The 21066-nt window shown below is 40.8% G+C and overlaps 1 protein-coding gene across 5 annotated transcripts in view; it reads left to right on the top strand.

Moving 5' to 3' along the window:
* BACH2 (BTB domain and CNC homolog 2) overlaps positions 1–21066 on the top strand; it is a 332743-nt gene that overhangs the window by 127145 nt on the left and 184532 nt on the right. Inside the window, exon 1 of one of the 5 annotated variants that reach the window (XM_079779975.1) lies at positions 10805–10821. The exons of the other annotated variants lie outside the window; for them this stretch is intronic. The gene's annotated coding sequence lies outside the window, so the exon portion shown is untranslated. Of the gene's footprint in view, positions 1–10804; positions 10822–21066 lie in introns of those variants that run through there. 5 annotated transcript variants of the gene reach the window in all.

A 21066-nucleotide genomic window follows, 5' to 3' on the forward strand; every position in this document is an offset into this window, starting at 1 on the left:
GGTCTCTGAATTTTTTTGAGATAAGTAAAAATATTATTTCTTTTAATCCACACCATTTTCATCAGATCTTCACCAAATTAATAAATTATCTGATAGATAAGATCATTAGTAACTTAAATAAATCCAGTGTTTACATTCATTCATTTATTCACCAAACATTTATTGAGCTCTACCAATTCTGGACTCCAGAGATGAATAAGACAGATATGGACACTGCCTTTACGTTTATGATTGAATCGGGAAGCTTTCTAGAAAGCTGGTGTCTGAAAATCATTGAGGATGTGCTGTAGTGGAGATTCAGGAAATATTTTGAAGTCGCATTCCTGAGCTCAGCCCAGGTTTCAGAGAAGCCTCCTTAAGGAACTCCTGGTTGGTCTGGGTCTTAAAGGGTTAGTAGAAGTCAGTGCACTCCTACCGTGAAATTCAAGTAAATTCATCTGGCCAGGTGCTCCACTTCTTCCAATACACATATTCAGACCTGTCACTACCACACAGATGCCAGTTTGTTCCATTGCCTGGTTATACGATGTCTTCAAGTAGTTCTGGACTGATCCATCATGTCTGTGGTTGGCACGGTGGTCTACCCACCACTGCTGGATTTTCATCTGTTACATTTAGCAATGGGAAGGTGAGATTTTAAACATTCTTATTTTTTTTTTTTTAGAATAATGTCAATGTCCAGGTTACCTAGATTTGACTTGATTGGTTTTTGAGTTAGCCCTTAAATGACTTTGTAATCAGTTGTGCAACTATACCTAATCATAATACGTTTTATATTTGCATATGCAAATAAGCACATGTGTACGTTATTGTTTATATTTATTTTTTTTAAATTTAGAAGTTCAACATCTGTGATTTGGGGTAAATCATGAGGGATGGTATCAGTCTTGCCATCCGGAAGTTTTGGTTAACAGTAGCTGTAATTTACCTAACAGGGATTGAATATGCAATGTTTACAAATGCTTGTGTTTCATTAGAAAGACATTATTATTATTGTGGTCATGAATAAGATTTTCAAATCATTAGTACTGATCACAGATAAATACATCTACAGAAAAGTCACATTTCATACAAATCATGACTCAGATGGCTTGAACTTTTTTTAAGCCCAAATTTTTATTGTAGGATTTTGGGGAGCATAGCCCCTTAAAATACCTATTTTGTTTCCTCCCATTTAGGGTGATGGCATCGTCAAAGGGCAGTGTGATAATTTGGCCTTTTCTGGGGAAAGCCCTAGAGTGGAAATCCTTCCCTAAGGACCAATAAGTTGTTTGATTAAAAAATCCAACTTCAATGTTGTCTCTGTGGGGTTCCTTTGTCTCAAGAGGGACCAAAATCTGAAGAGCTGTAGTCTAGTCTGGCTGAAAACTGGGTGGCATTTTTGGAATGCTGCACAAAAGTATCTAATAAAGAGGTGGTGTTTGTCTTAGGTATACTGACACTATGTATTTGAAAAGTCTGCAGTACACAATTCCCATGTAGTTTGTTGGTTTTGTTTTTGTTTTTAGCTTGAGTCTCCTCTCCTAATAAAAATAAAGCTATTTTTGTAAGGGCTGCTTCTAGTACTTGCATCTACATTTTAAAAGAATTCACAGAAAGTAGTCTATAGTGATAACTTGTGCAATGCCCAGATTGTTGCAGAATTGTGTTTTAAATAAATCTTTTTATGATGGCTGCGTTTCAGCAGCATCACAGGGTTTGGCTCACATGATTCCAACCCCCAACTCTTGACACACACACAACAATGGGGCCCATTGCCCCTTACTTAAAGTACTTGACTTATTTAATTTGTGTATTTGTCCAGTGTGTGTGCTAACTGTCCTTTATGCATTGTCTGCGGCCTCACGCGCACACACAGACACTGAATAAATATCTGTAATGACAGGTCCCCTTAAGAGACAACGAATCGCTCTTTCAGGGAGTCGTGTGTTTCTATGGCAACTGCCTTTCTAAAACTTTGAATTTTACCCACATGTATTTTGCAGATACCAAAAACAAGCTTATGTTTAATTTAAAGAAGCTTTGTTGAAGAAGAGGAAACTGTAAGCTCATCAGCTGATGTCAAGAGTATGCACACTTTGTTCAAAAGCTTGTAGGAAAAAATTATGATTCTTTTTGTGCTTGACACTTAACCAAGTGACCAACGTTCCATTCAGATAGCCTTTTATTGTCAGTTTTTTCTATTGCTTATGATAAAGATCTCAAATATATATGCAGTTTGATTGAATTAAAAAGGAACATAGTGGGTACTGTGTGTGTGTTTTCGGCTTCTCTCGTCTCCCTAGTTTTGTACATAATCATGTCACCAGCTCGTTGAATTACCTGTGCTTTCGTCATCCATTTCCTTTTCTCTGTGTTACTGTAGTATCTATGGGCTCTCGGTTACCAGCTACACCTGATCTAGCGGAAACAGGTTATGTCCCTATTTCGAAAGTAGGACCATCTCCATGGTTCAATGCTATGTGTTTGTTAGCAGTTGGGATTCTGGAAGACACATAGGATGTATTCCTGAGTGATAAAATACATGTATAAGGACCACTTACTAATTTTGTAGGATAATTCAGACGAAGTAATTTGTGTAGTCTGTGGGGTCTGTGTATATGAGTTTTACTTTGCTCTTAGTGGTCTTACTTTGCTTGCAGGGTGTTTTGTTTCATATATATATATGGGACTCTAAGTGGGGCAACTGGAAGTATTCACTTTGAAAGGACACAAATGTATATATTTGTTTGTATTTTGACTCTCCCTTTCTTCCTGAAACACAGATTCAGTTTTCTTAAAATCAAATCAGGTGTGCGGCTGGTGCTGTTTTGCTTCATCCCCATGTGTTAATTGTTCTGTGGCTTGTTTTGTTTACTGTTTTTGCAGACCTGATTCGCCATGGTCCATGCCTTTCATTCCACTACACCACATAGTTGATTTCCCAGTGGGGAAAGACTGCCTTTTCACCCGGTAATTAGTTATCTCATTCAAAAGGGCCAAGCTTCTCAGAGATGACGTTGTCACACTTTAAATGCCTGCTTTGGAGGATGAGAGCTCATTTAGTTACATGCTCATCCATGTGGTAGAAGAAATGCATGGTTAGTCACCATGGAAATTCTTAAGCATTTGAAGGGCACAGGATGGTTAATTAGACCATTTATACTCAGCTATTGAGAGATTATGAGTTAGTTTATAGTGATAAGAAACCAGAGTAAGAGGTAATATTTTTCAGCCCCATGAAGAAGTGGTAGTGTTGTTTATTCCTAAAGTGTGTTTTTTCATTTGCTGAGAGAGGACTCTGTGCCACTTTATCTTGAATAAATTTTGTGTAATCTCTTGCTAAGTACGCAAGCACATCCCCAAAAAGCACAGAGGTAAACTGAGTTCTGCAATCTCACTGTTGTTACCTCCCCCGAACACAGGAAGAACGTAAACGCTAGAGTTTCCCCTGAAGGTATGGGGTGGAGGTAAGATTGCCCCTCAGCAGAGTCCCTCCATTCACGATGCTCCTGGGTCTTCCTGCAGCCCCTGCTCAACCTCTCACATCTTGCTATTAACCATACCTAGGCCTCTTTACTTATTTCCTTCCTGTCCGAGTCCGTTACGACTATGTGGCTTCATCGCTCAGCCCAGGCTCCAGGCACATCCACGCCTTGCCTCCTCACCGGTGGCCCGGCCTTTCTTTCTGTGGGACTCTAAGTGAAGCAACTGGAAGGACACGGACACAGTGGCCATTTAGTATGCTCAGAGCATCCGTGCACTAAGATGTTTTAGAGCTCTGTTTTGTGTCAAACGATGTTAACAAAAGGCCTAAGATTTTTAAAATTTTAAAAAATATTTGTTAATATTTTCTTCCATTATGTAGTACAACTCATGTCGTCTGGCTCCTCTTCAGCTTCATCTTGCTCCAAACTCAACCCCTGTCTCTGTCTGAGGACAGTGTTTGAATGTGTTATAGTCCCTCTTTCCACTTGGCCACTCCATATGCTCCCTCTGTCGGAAATGCATCTCCATCCTCCATTGCAGTAGCTCCAGTGTCCCTTCTCCAGGAATACCTTTCATACCCCCCACCCCCTAACCTAAGTTTCCTTTATTATGCTCTCACAGCACTGTGTACCTTTAAAGGATAGCATTTATTACAGGTTCACATTTATCTTTATTTGCATGGTTATTTCATAAATGTCTGTCTCCCCCATTATTCTCTAAGCTTCTATAGGCAAGCAGCTCCTTATCTTTGTGTTTCCAGTGACCAGCATGGGAATGGACACATGGCAGGTGCACAGTGACACTTGCTGAGGGACCATCTACAGCTATCTCTGGAAGCCCTTCCAGTGGCCATTAGCCCCTTTCTTCCCAGCACACCCTGAGTTGGTTGAAGTATTTACTGGCCTCCAGCTGCTCTAGTGCAGCTGGTTCCAGCCCCAGTCCCTGATCCAGGAGATGGATGTTTGATTGGTCCGATCAAATCAAAACAGATGCAAAGATGGAGAGAACCTGGGTCCTTATAATGATGTTGTTGAGCTGCTAATTTAAACACATCCTGGGACAGTGCTACCTCTAGGCAACTCTTTGTATGAGACAATAAATCTTCTTATTTGTTTAGGCCAATTAAGAGTCTTCTGTTTCTGAAAATATCCTGATACAGAATGTCACGAGTGAATGAACATATGAATCAATGAACCAGTTCATCTCACGTCTTCACAAGTCCCTTGGTAATTCAGTTTTATTTCTCTTCATTTCTATGAAGTATTGGGCTATTAGTGAAGATGTTGACCAGTATTGAGCCCAGTGCTGAAATCCAAAATAATTCCTATATGTTTGAAAATTGTTTCCTTCCACTAAATGCCACATACCCTGAACTTGAACTCACATTCTTCACCTCTCACCCTTTGGCTCCACACTTTGTTCACAACTTTTTGGGGCAAGCTCTTCTCTCAGGAGGTTGAGAGTCAGGTTGTCATAGCCGGCAATTTCCTGTTTGTGAGCTTGAAGCTGTAGAAGAGTGCGGGCAGGTTCAACAGAACCTGTAGGTGTTTTCAGACGCTGAGCTGATTCATCCCCTTTGGTTGTTAATTCTCCCCAGCTACCATACCATCTCTTCTCTCTGGATACTGCACAATTTCTCTTTGCGTGGAGATGAGAGTCTCAAGACCTGCCCATTCCATGCTATCCATGTCTTTCTGGGTTTTGGTGAGTTGCATTTTAGGTCCCTCCTTCCCCAATGTTATCGAACAGTTTCTGCAAGGAGAGTTTTGTTTGTTTTTTCTTTCTTTTTAAATATATTTTTTATTGAATTTATTGGGGTGACATAGGCTAAAAAACTAAGTAGGTTTCAGGTGTACAATTGTATAATGCATCATCTATATACTGTATTGTGTGTTCACCACCACAAGTCAAGTCTCCTTCTGTCACCATTTATCCCACCTTTATATTCTTCTTTCTCCCCCACCCCCCTTTCCCTCTGGTAATAGCCATACTGTTGTCTGTGTTTAGGAAGGCTTTTTTGTTTGTTTTGGGGTGTTTTTTTTTGCTTAATCCCTTCACTTTTTCACCCAGCCACGAAATCCCCCTCTTCTCTGACAGCTGTCAGTCTGTTCTCTATCTATGAGTCTGTTTCTATTTTTTGTTAGCTTATTTTGGTCATTAGATTCCACATGTAAGTGAAATCATATGGTCCGTGTCTTTGTCTGACTGGCTTATTTCACTTAGCATAATGCTTTCCAGGTGTGTGCATGCTGTTGCAAATGGCAAGATTTCCTTCTTTTTTTTACGACTATGTAGTATTCCATTGTGTAAATCTACCACAGCTTTTTTATCCACTCATCTACTGGTGGGCTGCTTACAAATCTTGGCTATTGTAAATAATGCTGCAATGAACAGAGGGGTGCATATATTCTTTCAAATTAGTGTTTCAGGTTGCTTTGGATGTATTTCCAGACATGGAATTGCTGGGTCATACGGCAGTTCCATTTTTAATTGTTTTAGGAAACTCTACACTGCTTTTCACAGTGGCTGCATTCATCTGCAGTAACACCAACAGTACCCGAGGGTTCCCATTTCTCCACATCTTCGCCAGCACTGGTTTGTTGATTTATTTGTGATAGCCATTCTGACAGGTATGAGGTAATATCTCACTGTGGTTTTAATTTGAATTTTCTCTGATGATTAGTGATTTTGAGCATCTTTTTTATTGGATTGTTTGTTTTTTTTGTCTGTTTGTTTTTGGTGTTGAGTTAAGTTCTTTATAAATTTTGGATATGAACCCCTTCCCAGCTCTATCATTGGTGAATATGTCCTCCCATTCAAAGAATGCATCTTTTTGTTGGGGCAGAGCTTGGAGTGCGCCCTGTAAACCTAGGCTGTGTGTCTGCTGCCTTTCTTTTTCACCGACCTCCAGCATAACCTTAGAAACACAGAGTCTTAAATAAATACTACCCGGAATGCCTGCTTGTTTGGTAGCAGAGACTTCGGAGTTCTCTCATTACTCACTTGCACTCCCAGCACTTTGGCAGGAAATCACAGGAGGTGGGCAACTAGGGCCCCCACCTTTGGGAGGGTTACCTTTGGCCATGCCATGGGGGGGGGCGGGGCGGGGGGAGTACTGAATTCGTACTTGCTTTCTTAAACCAAGGCAGGGATGATTCATCTTGGCCCACCACCCTGGCAAGTAACATACTTATCTCTGAGATTCCGAGAACACTCCTAACTGCCTCAAAGGGTTGTTACAAGCAAGCTTAGGGTCAGAAAGATACTATGGAAGCGTTTCTTTTGCCTGGGGAAGCGCTATACAAAAGTATTAAATATTACAAGGCTACCAAAGACAAACCCTTGTGAAGTATCTTTTCACACTGCTCGTTGTCTACCTCAGTTTCCCTTCCTACACCCGAATATATGCAGAAGCAGGTCATCAGCTTGGCCCCCCACCTACAGGGAGATTGGTTCCCCTGGAACCTTTCGAGTGAATCACCTGCTTCTGACAGCAGACGTCCCTTGCTGACCTCTGAATTGGGATGTTTGTTTTTTTAACTTCGGTGATTTCTATTGAAAGAAATTCCTTGTAGTGCTTTGTGTATAGTATTGACAGCTCACCACGTCTTGTTCTGACTCAGCCGTCATTTTTGCACACCTACTGTGTGTTGCACATTTTTCTAGACATGAGATACATCTATGAACAAAGAGGACAAAAACTCCTGTCCTCTGGTAGCTTGTATTCAAGTGGAAGAAAACAAAAAATAAGCAATAAATAAATAAGCAAATTATAGTATGTTAGAAGGCGATAATTGCTATAAAAAAAAGAAAAAATAGAACAAGGTAAGAGGAGTGTCAGTTTGGGGATGAGGAGAGGTTGCAGTTTTAAGTCAAGTGATCAAAGTAAGCCTCCTGTATTTCTAGCCTTTTGCTGTTGTTTTATTGTTGTTACAGATTTAATATTGCAGGTGAATCATCTGCATAAATTAAATATTGCCTGAAATAAAAGCAGTTCAGCTAAAGGCTAAATCTGATTGCTAAATGCTTAGAAAAGCATGAGAAGGTGCATGAGCCCTTGTCTGGCACTTTCAGGTTATCTATTGTTAGTTTCCTTTTCCAAAAATAGTACTTATTTTATATAGTCTTCCAATGGAGTATCTCTCCAACACCTACTGCCATGTGCTTTTACTTAAATGTAACCAGCGGTCATACAAGACTAAGAGGTTCATCCAAAATGTTTCCTTTAAAAGTTCTAAGAAGTCCCTCCTGGTTGCCTTTCTAGCCCATAACAATGATGGATTTTGCAATCCTGCTGGTCCAGCCATGTAGGAAAACCTCATGTTGTGGGTAATTCTCTTTAAACACATATTTTGTGTTTTAGTAGTGGTTGTTCAGCGCTGTTGTGTCTTAGGCATGGAGTTTATTATATCCCCATAAATTACAGACCACAGACAACCCCACCCAGAACAGCACTGTGTGTATGATCCTGCACTCCTCCCCTGCTGTATGACCTGACATATGGATGAGCCCTCCTTTGAGTTCTGGAGTTTTGTACCTATGTACCCTCTCCCTGGCTGGCTTGTCTGTCCTCCCCTTTTCTACATTCCACCATCATTCTCTCCCTGAAGTAGCTGAACCTTGGGAGGGGCAGTGTGTGGCTCCTCCTGAACCCATAGACTAGAGGCCTAGAGGCTCTCAACAGGTCTCTCTCCATGGACTAGACCAGTGGTCGGCAAACTCATTAGTCAACAGAGCCAAATATCAACAGTACAACGATTGAAATTTCTTTTGAGAGCCAAATTTTTTAAACTTAAACTTCTAACGCCACTCCCTCAAAATAGACTCGCCCAGGCCGTGATATTTTGTGGAAGAGCCACACTCAAGGGGCCAAAGAGCCGCATGTGGCTCGCGAGCCACAGTTTGCTGACCACTGGACTAGACCATGTCAAGATAACACTTGTTTTGCCTCCTGTCCAGAACTGACTAGTACATTGCTATTCAAAAGGTAGACTGGAGCTAGGGCCATCAGAATGAGTACTTTTTTATTAAAGTATAGTTGACATACAATATTATATTAGTTTTGGGTGCCCAACGCAGTGATTTGACATTTATATACCTTACAGCGATCACCGTGGTAAGTCCAGTAACCATCTGTCCCGTGCAAAGTTATTACGATATTATTGACTATATTCCCTGTGCTGTGTATTACATCCTGCTGACTTATGTATTTTATAACTGAAAGTTTGTACCTCTTATTTCCTTTCACCTTTTTCACCCATTTCCCCAACTCTTCCCCTCTGGCAACCATCAGTTTGTTCTCTGTATCTATGAATCTCTGTTTTGTCTTGTTGGTTCATTTGTTTTTTTCAGATCCCACATATAATTGATTTCTTATGGTATTTGTTTTTCTCTTACATATTTCACTTAGTATAATACCCTCTAAGTTCATCCACATTGTCTCAAATGGCAAGATTTCCTTCTTTATGGCTGAGTAATTTTCCATTGTGTGTATATGTGTATATATATGTGTATACATTTATGTGTGTATATATGCTATGCATATGTACATATGTATACATATATACTATACACATACCTACATTATATGTATACATATATACTATATACATACCTACATTCATCTATTGATGGACACCTAGGTTGCTTCCATATCTTAGCTATCTATAATAATAAAATGCTAATTAGACCAGACAGCCGAACAACTTCCTGTATGTCATTCCGGATGAAGGTGTGGTGGCGGGGGCCAAGGCAGAGGCAGTTAGGGGAGATCAGGCAGGCAGGCGAGTGGTTAGGGGTGATCAGGGTAATCAGGCAGGCAGGCAGAGTGATTAGGGGCGATCAGGCAGGCAGGCAGGCAGGCAAGCAGTTAGGAGCCAGCAATCCCGGATTACAAGAGGGTGTAGGCCGGGCTGAGGGACAAACCCCTTCCCATGCACGAATTCCGTGCACTGGGCCTCTAGTTGTAAATAATGTTCAGTGAACATAGAAGTACATATATATTTTAGAATTAGTGTTTTCTTTTTCTTTGCATAAATACCCAGAAGTGGAATTGCTGGGTTGTATAGTAGTTCTATTTTTAATTTATTTAATGTTCAATTTGTTTTCTGAGGAACCTCCATACTGTTTTCCATAGTGACTGCATCAATTTACATTCACACTGGCAGTGCACAAGGGTTCCCTTTTCTGCATATTCTCACCAACACTTGTTGATTTTTTTTTTATAATAGCCATTCTGACAGGTGTGAGGTGATACCTCATGTGGTTTTGATTTGTATTTCCCTGATGTTTAGTGATTCAGCATCTTCTTATATGTCTGTTGGCCATCTACGTGTCTTCTTTAGAGAAATGTCTATCCAGGTCCACTGCCCATTTTTTAATTGGACTCTTTGTTGTTGTTTTTATGTTGAGTTGTATAAGTTCTTTATATATTTTGGATATTAACCCCTTATTGGATATATTATTTTCAGATAACTTCTCCCATTCAGTAGATTGTCTTTTCATTTTGTTGACAGTTTTCTTCAAACCTTTTTGTTTTGATATAGTCCCATTTGTTTATTTTTGCTTTTATTGCTCAGAATAAATACATTTTGAGCATAGGCAGATGTCCTTCTATTCCTTACCTGTTGTTTCCCGTCACTCACCTGATTCGGAGAGTGTGGAGATCGTGGGAGCAAGCCACAAGCCTGGAACACTCAAAGAGAGGGTCTTCCAGAGGGAGTGGGAGCTACCCTGGCTCATTGCAAGGTCTGGCCCTGGACCTGTCACTCATTATTCTGAATTGTTCAGTGTGTGCTTCTGTCACCTCCTGCATTAGAATGCTCTTGAGAAAGTCATAGACTCTTTCTAGGCCTGTTTCCTCGTCTGTTAAAGGTGATTAGTCTCCAAATAACCTTCAAGATTGCTCTCCCTTCTAATGTTCTGATGCTGTTAAGACACTATTTATGGCCCTTTTCCTAAAAGTTGACTTTTTTTGACATGGTCGGAATCTTCCACTTCTATCCCTTTAATCTTGTCTAATTCTCCCCATGAATTCATTTTATTCATTTCAGTGTCACTTTTCCTCTATGTGCTTTGTAACCCACGTACTCCCGTCTTCTGGCGCATGTCTGCCACTGGAACCTGTGGCCTACTCTGCAAAGAGCTGTGGTTGCTTCCTCCTGTGCTCCCCACCCAAAATGCTGCTTTTGTATCGGTATCTCTGAGTAGGGAGTTGAGCTGTTGAGAAAAACATCTTTGTAGTCCAATGTCTTTATCTTAAAAGAGACAGAGAATGGAATAATGTGTTCTTTTTTGACTCTTCAGGCTCTGATGACCACAATCAAAATAGATCTGTACCCAAGCAGTAAAAAGGTAATATATGTGCATTTTCTCGTAACAGGAGTCCTAACACAAAAGCAGCGTAAACATAAATTGCATAGTCTGTACCATGATTTTTAAAAAAATTTTCATTTGAACCTTGAGGAGGAAAATATACCCCAGTGGTTAAGAAAGCATTATTTTTTCTAAATTCCATAACATAGAGGAAGTGTTTTTCATTTTCTCAATGCCTTGTGCCTGGGAATTTTGAAATGATAGATTCAGCTGTGGTATTAATAAAGTTCCACAGTAAGAATGTCAATGTGGAGAGCAATTGCTATAAATACAGTAAAGTGCCTGGATTTTAAATATAAATTCTTTTGTCAGATTGCTATTCACTTAATTACCACAAGCTAAAATTTATCTATTAGCATTTCTTTTCTAATTGTTACCATTGTGATAAACACTTTATTTATATAGTACAATTTACTTCAGGACAATGAGTAAGGATTTAGTATTGAAACAAATTGTAGGAATCAAATATTGCTATTGCTTATTTATTCAGAATATAACTTATTCAACAAAGTTAATTGCACTTTATTTTGAAGATTAGGTAGTTAGAAATAGGATTATTTGTATTTAATTGGAAAATAATCTGGATCTTCGAGGTAAAATGTCTGGCCCCAAACCACATAATAAGTGAGAGACAAGAACTAGAAGTCACTTCTTTGGTATTTAATTCCTGTCCTTGATTATCTGAATTGATATTAATATTTTATGTGAAATACCCATATTTCAGAAAATTATGTTATTTTAGATATACCCTTAGTAAATATACCTGTCTTTCAAAGACTATTGGAATCAATTCCCCTGTCTTTATATGGGGGCATACTTAATAGTGTATGAATTGATGAGATTACATCTTATTTTTAAAGACTTCCAAGAGTGAAGGTTTCCTAACTTCCCTCATTAATCCACTTTAGTGGTCAATTAGATTTGATGTCACAGCACTCTTTCTTATCTAACTTAAATCTCTCATGCTGTAGCTTAGTCTGTTTTCTCTCACTCTCTCTAGGATATTAAAAGCAACTAATCACCATTTCCATAATATTTATGAAGAATTCCATATATTTAAAATATATGGCAGTAAGCATAACTCCCAAATATCAGTAAAGTTTAACATAGAGAAGAAGGACCAGCTTGTAATAAATGTAGATGACATGGTAGTATTTAGTTTTGATGAATGGATAATGCTGTAAACTAATGTGACTTAAGCAGACTAAATGAAAAGCATTCATCTATTAACTCATTCACTTAAATATTCATCAGGCTCCTACTTTGTGGTACTGTATTGTGCTATATTCAGAAGTACGAAAAATAAATCATAGAATCAAGCCAATTTCAGTGCAAGGGATTTTTTTAAATAGAATTTATTAGGTGGATTGTAAAACTTATTAGGTATATTAGTTAGAAATGTGAAAATAGAATAGCTTAATCTTAAGAGGATAATTCTATGTCCTATTTAATGACTGTGTGGTATTTACAACCATATCTGGAGGTGGGGCTGAAAAATATAGTCTAATTATGAAAACATTTTCTCTTTACTTTACAACTGCCCCATTACTAAAATCTGTAATAGGCACCAAATTTTACTATGGGTGGCCCCTGAACTCTTCATCTGGAAGCCCCTTTGCTCTGGTGTTAATATTGAAGAGGTACCTGTGTCTTCCCGTGTGTATTTGGACATGTGTGAGCACTGGCCAGTGTAGGACAACAAGAGGTTTATCACTGGAAATAAATTACAGACTCGTGAGGCATGAAAATGATATGCCTGGAATGCAGAACAAGGATTGCCTTCTGCCTGCTTTCTTTATCAGACAGCAGAAAGGAGAAAATGATTTATTCTGGAGCCATTTGACACTGACCAAGCAATGTATAACAGATAAAATGCTGATTTATTGCTGCAAAGAGAATAATGGCTGTTCTTGCTAAAATGCCATTAATAGTTTTATTGTTTAAAGTGCAAATTACATTTGGCAATTTGTTAGTCCTTTTTTGAGGCGAACTTGAAGTAATTCAGTGTAGGCTTTCAGCAGAAAAAGGACAAAGCAATTAGCAAATCATAAAAGAAGTCATTCACCAAGGTTGGCTCTTTATGAATTCTCTGTCTGAACTATAAAGATGTAGGGAAAAAAAATTGTCTTTAAGAAATACAAAATGATGCAAGTATTTGTTTAAAACAGAAATGCCATAAGAAAGTTGATGTTGGCCCTAACTGGTTTGGCTCAGTGGATAGAGCATCAGCCTGTGGACTGAAGAGTCCCAGGTTCGATTTCATTCAAGGGCACATGATCGGGTTGTGGGCCTGATCCCCAGTAGGAGGTGTGCAAGAGGCAGCTGATCAATGATTCTTTCTCATTGATGTTTATATCTCTCTCTCCTTCTCCCTTCCTCTCTGAAATCAATAAGAGTATTTTTTTGAAGAAAGTTGATGTTAGCACACTCTGTAGAGCTGAGGGTGTGCCTTTCATGGGCGCCTGCTGTATGCACAAGACATTGTGCTAGTCACCAAAGAGAAAACCAAACCAGAAAAAAACGTAGTTCCTGCCCTTGGGGATCTTACTGTCTGATGGCAGGAATGAGATAATTCAAAATGAATTAAAATATATAACCAGAATTTGGTCAGAATCTCAAGAAAGGTCCACATGAAGAGGTTCCCAGGAGAAGATGACATTCAGAAGGTGACATTTGAGATCACTTTTAAAAGATGCCTAAGATTTCTATAGCAACAGTTGGGGCCATAAAGCAGTTCCAGAATGAAGGATGTCAGGAAGTGGAAAGATCTGTGCTGATGAACATCGAGTGGGCTCTTTGATGCATAGGTTGTGGCAGCATGATCATAAATTTCAGTTTGCCTGGGGTGGTCCCTGCCACCACCTGTTGCCCTAGTGCAATTATTAATACTGCCCTCTTCCACTCTTCAGAGTCTCAGTTAAATGGTCAATTGTGCAATGAATGATTGTGGTGGCTATAAAAATGCACCACTCACCTCTCCTGCTTTAGAGAGCACACCTGGCTGATGTCCCCAGCTGTGGCCCCATGGCCATGCTTCCCAGGGGCCACTCCCAACCAGCCATCATGCACAGCGAGGGTGCTAAGCTGTGTTCATTCCAGCAAGACAGGGGTCCTCCACTGAGACACTTTGCGGCAAGGACTTGCATTGGCAGGGCTGAACCTTTCTTAGAAGTGCACGGCACTAAGACATCCCACTCCCTTCCTTCCTCCTCTTTCACACAGAGCCAGGCCTACATCTTGGACTGCAGACTTTTCCTGCCTACCCCTGCTCCTTCCCCAAGAAACCTCTTACAGGTCTAATCCCATGGTAGTGCCTGCTTCTCAGCAGACCTGAACTAATGCAGTGGCCCTAGTTATTGATAAGTCTTAGATAGTAGACGAGGATATGACTACAAAGAAAAATGGGGACGATACTGTAGGCAATTTTGAAAATGACTTTGGAGAATTTGACCTTAATTCAGGAGACCATGAGGCTCCGTTGAAGGTTTATCTGTCACAGAATAATCATTAATGATTTGCTCCTGCTGATGATAGAGAAGGAGAGTTGAAACAGGGCGACCAGTCAGAAGGGTACATCAGTTCTAAAGAGTAGTGTATGCGATGACAAACACTGGCATGGGTATGAGAGACACTGCAGCGGGGAGGTTGGCGAGTTTGACTATGGTGGGACAGAGGAATCAGAGATTATTTAGTCACTCTGTGCCTCAGTTTCCTCATCTGTGATATGGGAGCAGTCACAAGCCCTACATCACTCATGGAGCCATAGTGAGGATTAAATGAGTCAGTACATTCCAGAAGTTCAGAACGGTGCCTGGCACAGAAGGACCCAAGTGTTTCAGAATTTTTTTAATCTGTTGCTCTCTAGCTGCGTTGTCCTATAGGACTTTCCGCAGTGGCAGAAATGGTTTATATCTGCTGTCCGGTACAATAGCCACTAACCACATGTGGTTATTAGCACCTGAAATGTGAATAGTGTGACTGAGGAACTGTGTTTTTAACTTCATTCAATTTAAATTTGAGTAGTCACATGTGGCTAATGGTTACCATTTAGAAGTCGCACCAATTTCTAAAGTACTAAGTAACTAACATGAAGGGGATTGCAAAATTATAGTCCATTCTTTTCTGCAAAAAAACTTGGCCCAGCTGGCATGGCTCGGTAGTTGAATGTTGACCTATGAACCAGGAGGTCACGGTTTGATTCTCGGTTAGGGCACATGCCCGGGTTGCGAGCTCAACCCCCAGTGTTGGGCGTGCAGGAAGCAGCTGATTGCCGAAACCGGTTTGGCTCAGTGGATAGAGCGTCGGCCTGCGGACTGAAAGGTCCCAGGTTCGATTCCGGTCAAGGGCATGTACCTTGGTTGCAGGCACATCCCCAGTAGGGGGTGTGCAAGAGGCAGCTGATCGATGTTTCTAACTCTCTATCCCTCTCTCTTCCTCTCTGTAAAAATATCAATAAAATATATTTTTTTTTTAAAAAAAGGAAGCAGCTGATCAATGATTCTTTGTCATCATTGATGTTTCCCTCTCTCTCCCTCTCCCGTCCTCTCTGAAATCAATAAAAATATATTTTTTAAAAAAGTCTTTTGTACTAATAGCAGCACTATTAAGTAAGCCCATAGGTTTGGTTGCTGACTGATAGTCAGGGATAAACACAGAGAAGATGTGGTCCTAAACAGACCCCTCTGAGATAATCATAGCAATGAGAAAGGGACGAGAAGTAATGTTTTTACTAACCCTGCAATGAGACAAGTACTTGAGGGCTTGAAGGAGAGTGATCATGTGTTGGTTTCTGCAAGTAGCTAATAATAGGTGGCTAAGACCTCCCATTTAATGGGATCTGGACTCTCTGCTGTCCATTTCCAAGGCCAAAAGAGAGGAGGTAATTCGGTGCCTGCTATAATGCTCCCTCCAAATAATAGCCAGGATAGCGCTGCTATTACCTAAGGTCACTGTTAATGCTGCAGCTGAGGACTCTGGTAGTTCAAGGACAGCACTAATTGGAACTCTGAGGGATGTATTAGAAGGAAAGGGGCACACGTTTCTTATTATCTGTGAGGGGAGGATAAAAAGGCCTTAGTGTGCCAGTCTATCCGAAAAAGGATTTTTGAAATATCACTCTTTCCCTTTTCTCTATTCTCCTGCCATGCTCAGGGTGAGCCGGCCTTCCCAGTTCCATGAATATATCACTGCGCAAGGCTGGTTTGGGCCGGGTGTTACTGTGGGAATCCCCCACATTACTGACTCACCAGTTGAGATTTTTGATGCCATTGAAACTCCAGATGCCTCAGTTGATAGGTACCCTGTGTGGATCAAGGTATTTCTCTCAGGAGACAGAACACCACGGGAGGCAACGTGTAGCGTGGAGTCCACCCTGAGAGCACACCACACCTCTGTCACGTGGCAGATGTGTGACCAGTGCTAGTGACGTTAAGTTTGGTGTCCTTACTTGTGAAATGGGGAGGACTGGTGTCTTCTGAGTTATTTAGAGGATTGCGTAAGTTAACATGAGTCTTTTACGTGGAAGTGCTGGAAAATGTTACCTCCCTGCCCCTGCCATATCTCTAGTCTCCTAATTTTCTTAAGTTCCCATTCATTATCGTTCCAAAATCTAGCATGACCCGGTACTCGCTCTCAACTCTGTCGAACCTCCGCGCCCAAATCACACATGCTTCTCACTTCCATCGTGTTGACCTACTCAGCCCCCCGGGGCAGCCTTTCCCGGCCTCTGCTCCCTCCTTGCCATGACTGCCTCACCTCCTTTCCTGAGCATTTCTGAGGCCAGGACCTTCCTGTTCTGCATGCGTTTGGCTCCTTGCCTGTCAAAGGAAGGTGGCCACTCGGGGCTCACGGCCCTGCCAGCTCCTGACATTTGATAGGTTTCTGTACATGAGACCACCCACCACCTGAGTTTGCTCCTTTTAAAAAATGTTCCTTGGTTTTTCTCTTTAACAAAAAAGCGCCACCTTTTTATTAAAGATACTTTTTAAAGAAGCAGATAAGGAAAAACTCAAAGCACTCATCATATGACGGTCCCTAGAAACTGCTGTGTACATCCTGAGAGTACCTTACAATGCTGAGTGTGTGTGTGTGAAACAAAAAACTTAATCACTGCATTCCCACTTCTCAATAACACCCGTCTTCAGTGTCATAATTTCATACTGTAAATATCCCTCTACAGCATCATTTCAAGTGCCCTCCTAGACTGCTGCGTGTGAATGGATTATGGTTTATTACTGGACACCTACATGGTTTCTGCTTTCCCCCACTATTACAAATAAGGCAGGGCATTATAAAGAGAGCAGCAGATAGCACCCTCGTGCACATATCTTTTCACACAGCCTTGAAATGGAATTATCAGAGCGAAAGGCATGCACATTTTTAAGGTTTTTGGTACCATATTGTCACATCACCCACCAAATGGATGGATCTAGTTCTTTGCTCCCCTCGGGGCACATGAGGCTTTGACCACTTGGTTCCTGGTGGAACCAGTAGAACTATTGGGGAGGAAAAATGAGAGGGAGAGAAAAAAAATAAAAAATAAAACAATGCTTTTCCCTACTCATTGGTGGATCCGGTTCCACGTCCACTATGTTTTTAAACTCTCCTAGCATAGGGCAGCTCCCTGGCTCCTGCGGAATTCTTCTTGATTAGCCGCTTGCTGCCCGTGCCCCCTCTGCATTGCCACCTGTAAATCAGTGCACTGTTCCTTGGAAGCGTCCCCGCTCTGGGAAGAGCCTTCCCGCACCTGTCTCATCCAACTGGAGAATCTCCTCTGCGTCTCTGCCTTTCATCTCGTCTCATTTTGCAACAATATTTTCTCCTTTCTCTGTTATTGGCCTTTTGATTTAATACTTTAATTTGGCATATAGGTTCATTGTATCACTGTTCCGGATAATTCATGCCATTCTAGACTGAATATTCTGAAACATTTTCTTCAAATGCTGTTTTGTGAAAAGATGTCTCACAGACTCAAAGGCTCACCCATTATACTCATTTTTTTAGAAATGAAAAGATAAAAAGCAGAGCGTGTGTGGTAACTACACAACTTGATTCTTTTCCAAATGCTCAGGAGAAAATTGCCTGTTCTTTTTATCCAACAGGATGAAGACAAGTACAATTTTTATTTTTTCTACTTGACTATGTGGGGCACAGATTGTGGCCTCCGTAGGTTGGTCACAGCACATTTCATAATTTTTAAGGACGTGAACAACACACACTCCTCAGAGGGAGAGCTGGTGGGTCTGCTTTGCAGATACGCACATGCTCCCTCCCCCAGACAATGGAGCTGCCGTTAGAGTGTCACCCGCCTTGGGCCGGGATGGGGGACCCAGTGAGCAGCTGAACGGCTCCCTTAGTGTACGGTTTCAGCAGCTTGTGGGAAGGCTTATGGTACAGTGATGTGACAAGCTGCGAACAGCAGATCAGAGCGAAACGTGAGATAATTTAATTGAGGAGCTTGGTGAGAGGACAGCTCTCAAGAGCAGAGAGCAGGGACATGGCAGAGAGGGCATCTGAGGAAGGGATAAATTATGAAATCGCATTCTGAGGACAATGTGAAAAGGATGCTTCCTCATTTCTCTGGCAGTTTGGGTCAATTTCCTACCCTCGCATGCTTTGCAAAAAGGGAAATAATTTATTTTTATTACTGCCCCATTCTTGTTAAGGCAATTTTTAATACCGCATAGAGTAAGTCACCCATTTCTATGTAAGGGACTGACTTCCTCTTTTCTCGGGGTTTGGTATTTACTATTTCTGCCTCTACCCCTTTGGGAAAAAATGCTTTTTTGGTTGTTGTTTTTTTCTTTCTTTATTTCTTTTTAAGTAGTAGTAAAAATGTGAGACTGGTAATAAGCTGTGGTGTATTTTCTTTGACTTGTATCTTTTGGAGGCTTTTGGAGGCCTTTTTATTTCTTCTGTCATTGGCTCTAAATTCTGATGTGGATTGTATTTTTTAACCTTTATTTTCAAACCACTTCTTCTGAGTTAGTTTTATGCATCATTCCTTCTTATTCACTCTCAGACTGTCTTTATAAGACAAGTGGTGAATTTAACATTACCTAGTCTCTTAGTAAATTTCAACCCTAATATCCATCCTGGGCACTTAAAAACACACACACAGAACTCAGAAATGGCTTACCTGGGTATATTAAGGCATTTGATTATTCAGGTTGAAATAATGCATCTACTTACTAATTTTTTTCAGTTTTTTTTTTTAACTTCTTTCTGTGTTGAGACCAGTTGTCTGTTTTAAGTATAGGTGGCCTTCTAGTTTAGAACAAAGTTTTAGCTTGATTATCAGCTTTGGATCATGAGGTTGTTAAAGCCAGTTTAGACACTTCTGCCTTTACAGTTCATTTTAGAGAACTTTCACACTGTGTCAGTGACAGAATCAGTGCCTCTGTTTAAAACCATCAACTGGAGTCATTGAGGGCAGATACCACTGGAAAATAAGGAACATCACGTGTACACACACACACACACACACACACACACACCCATGACCTGGGTCAATACACGATGACTTGGAGTTGAACACGGTGTTATAGCATCACTTCTGTGTTTCTGTGGGTTTGCTTTGGTTATGCATGGTGATGCGAGAATATTAATTCCAGCATAGTAAAACTTAACTTCAAACTCACTATCCCTGAATTTAACCTTTTAAGAAAAGGTTTCATCTTTCCACTCTTTGGGATTCTCCTTCTGTGCACATACATCTATACATGGAATTTAATGTAAAAATTTTAAAGCAAAAGTTCTCGTTTCAAACTCTTATTCAAGTTCAAGTTGTTTCTGATTCCACAGTTGAAATGCCACAATTGAAAATTTGTTGGATGTCAAAGAGAAAATGTCTCAAAATGGCTTAGCCAGTCGCTCAAGAATATTGTCATTTCTCCCAGTTTCTCCCCAGCTGCCTTCCACACCTGATCTTATCTCGCTTAAACCCAGGTGTTTTCCCTTCCTGGGCAAATCTGTTCATGTCCTGTTGGAAGATGACATCCTTCTTTCTTGGCGGTACCATTCCTTGCAGCTGAGTGGGTCAAAAGGTCCGAATTAGTCAGAGGGATACTTAATGATGAATTCACATATTTTAATACGAACGACTTGACTTAACGGCCTGGCACATCAGTCATAGTAATAGAATGTCACTCCCTGCGGTTTTAGAGGATATACCTGCAGAAAGAGACCCTCGAGGGACCTTCAGGGAACCTTGTCCGGCATTTTTTCATCATTCTGAGGGAGCTTTGTGCATGTTCTAAGTGTCTTGCACTTGAAAAGTTTTCTTTGTGAACTAGTTTTGTAAAAAGCTGACAGGCATGGAAGGAAGGAAGAACGGAGGAAGGAGAGAGAGTTTAAATGAAAGTTTGGGTGCCAAGAGAAGAGCTGGAAGTGAAGACTATTTTCCCCAAGATAGCACTCCTCTCCACTCCCCACCCCCCACACCTTCCTAAGTTTACCTCCAAATGCTTTATATCACCCAAGCACTTACACAACATTGCAGACATTTTCATCTAAGCTAGTAGCAGTTAATTATCTGTCTTTGTCTGTATTTCAGCACTTAATGTTATTTTGACAGGGGTTGCATACTCTCTGTCTTTTTGGAATTTTTTAAGTGTTCTTCTGAGCAATTTGAGAAATTCCAAGTATAGATGAGGTGATCTGTTCTCTCCTTTGTTGTCTCTTTAAATTTAATTTAAAAAAAACAAACACCACATTTAAAGAGGACCCACTGTGTGCTACACAGCATGCTCTGGTCACTCCCATATACATTGTCTAATTTAATCTCTTCTTCCCCTGAATCTGCACCTTGAATCACCACTGTAATCTCTGTGTGTGTTGGGAGGGGAGGGGGTTTCGGGAGTGGGCATGTTTAGCAGAGATTTCAGTCTGCAAGGGCACTGCTGCTTCCCTCTCTATTTATGGTCTGGGGAGTAAAGCTCCTGGTTGGTTATTGGCAGAAGTGCTTTACATCCAGGATGATCTCTGGGAAGTTTCAACCTGAGTTGGTTTCTATTTCTTTTCGAAAGCATGTGTTTGCTCACCTGCAAGGAAGGTGAATAGGAGACTCAGCTCGCCAAACGGAGTGTGTCAGGAAGGATTACTGATTTATTTATGCTTGCTTCCAGAATATTTGAAGAAGTTGGCTTTAGTACTCCTTTCAATGGGGCTTACTCACCCAGTCAGTGTCTGCGTCAGCATTTAAATATCTCAGGCCTGTCATTCTGG

Source organism: Cnephaeus nilssonii, assembly GCF_951640355.1.
Source record: "Cnephaeus nilssonii genome assembly, chromosome: 9".
In the NCBI taxonomy this organism is placed as follows: domain Eukaryota; kingdom Metazoa; phylum Chordata; class Mammalia; order Chiroptera; family Vespertilionidae; genus Cnephaeus; species Cnephaeus nilssonii.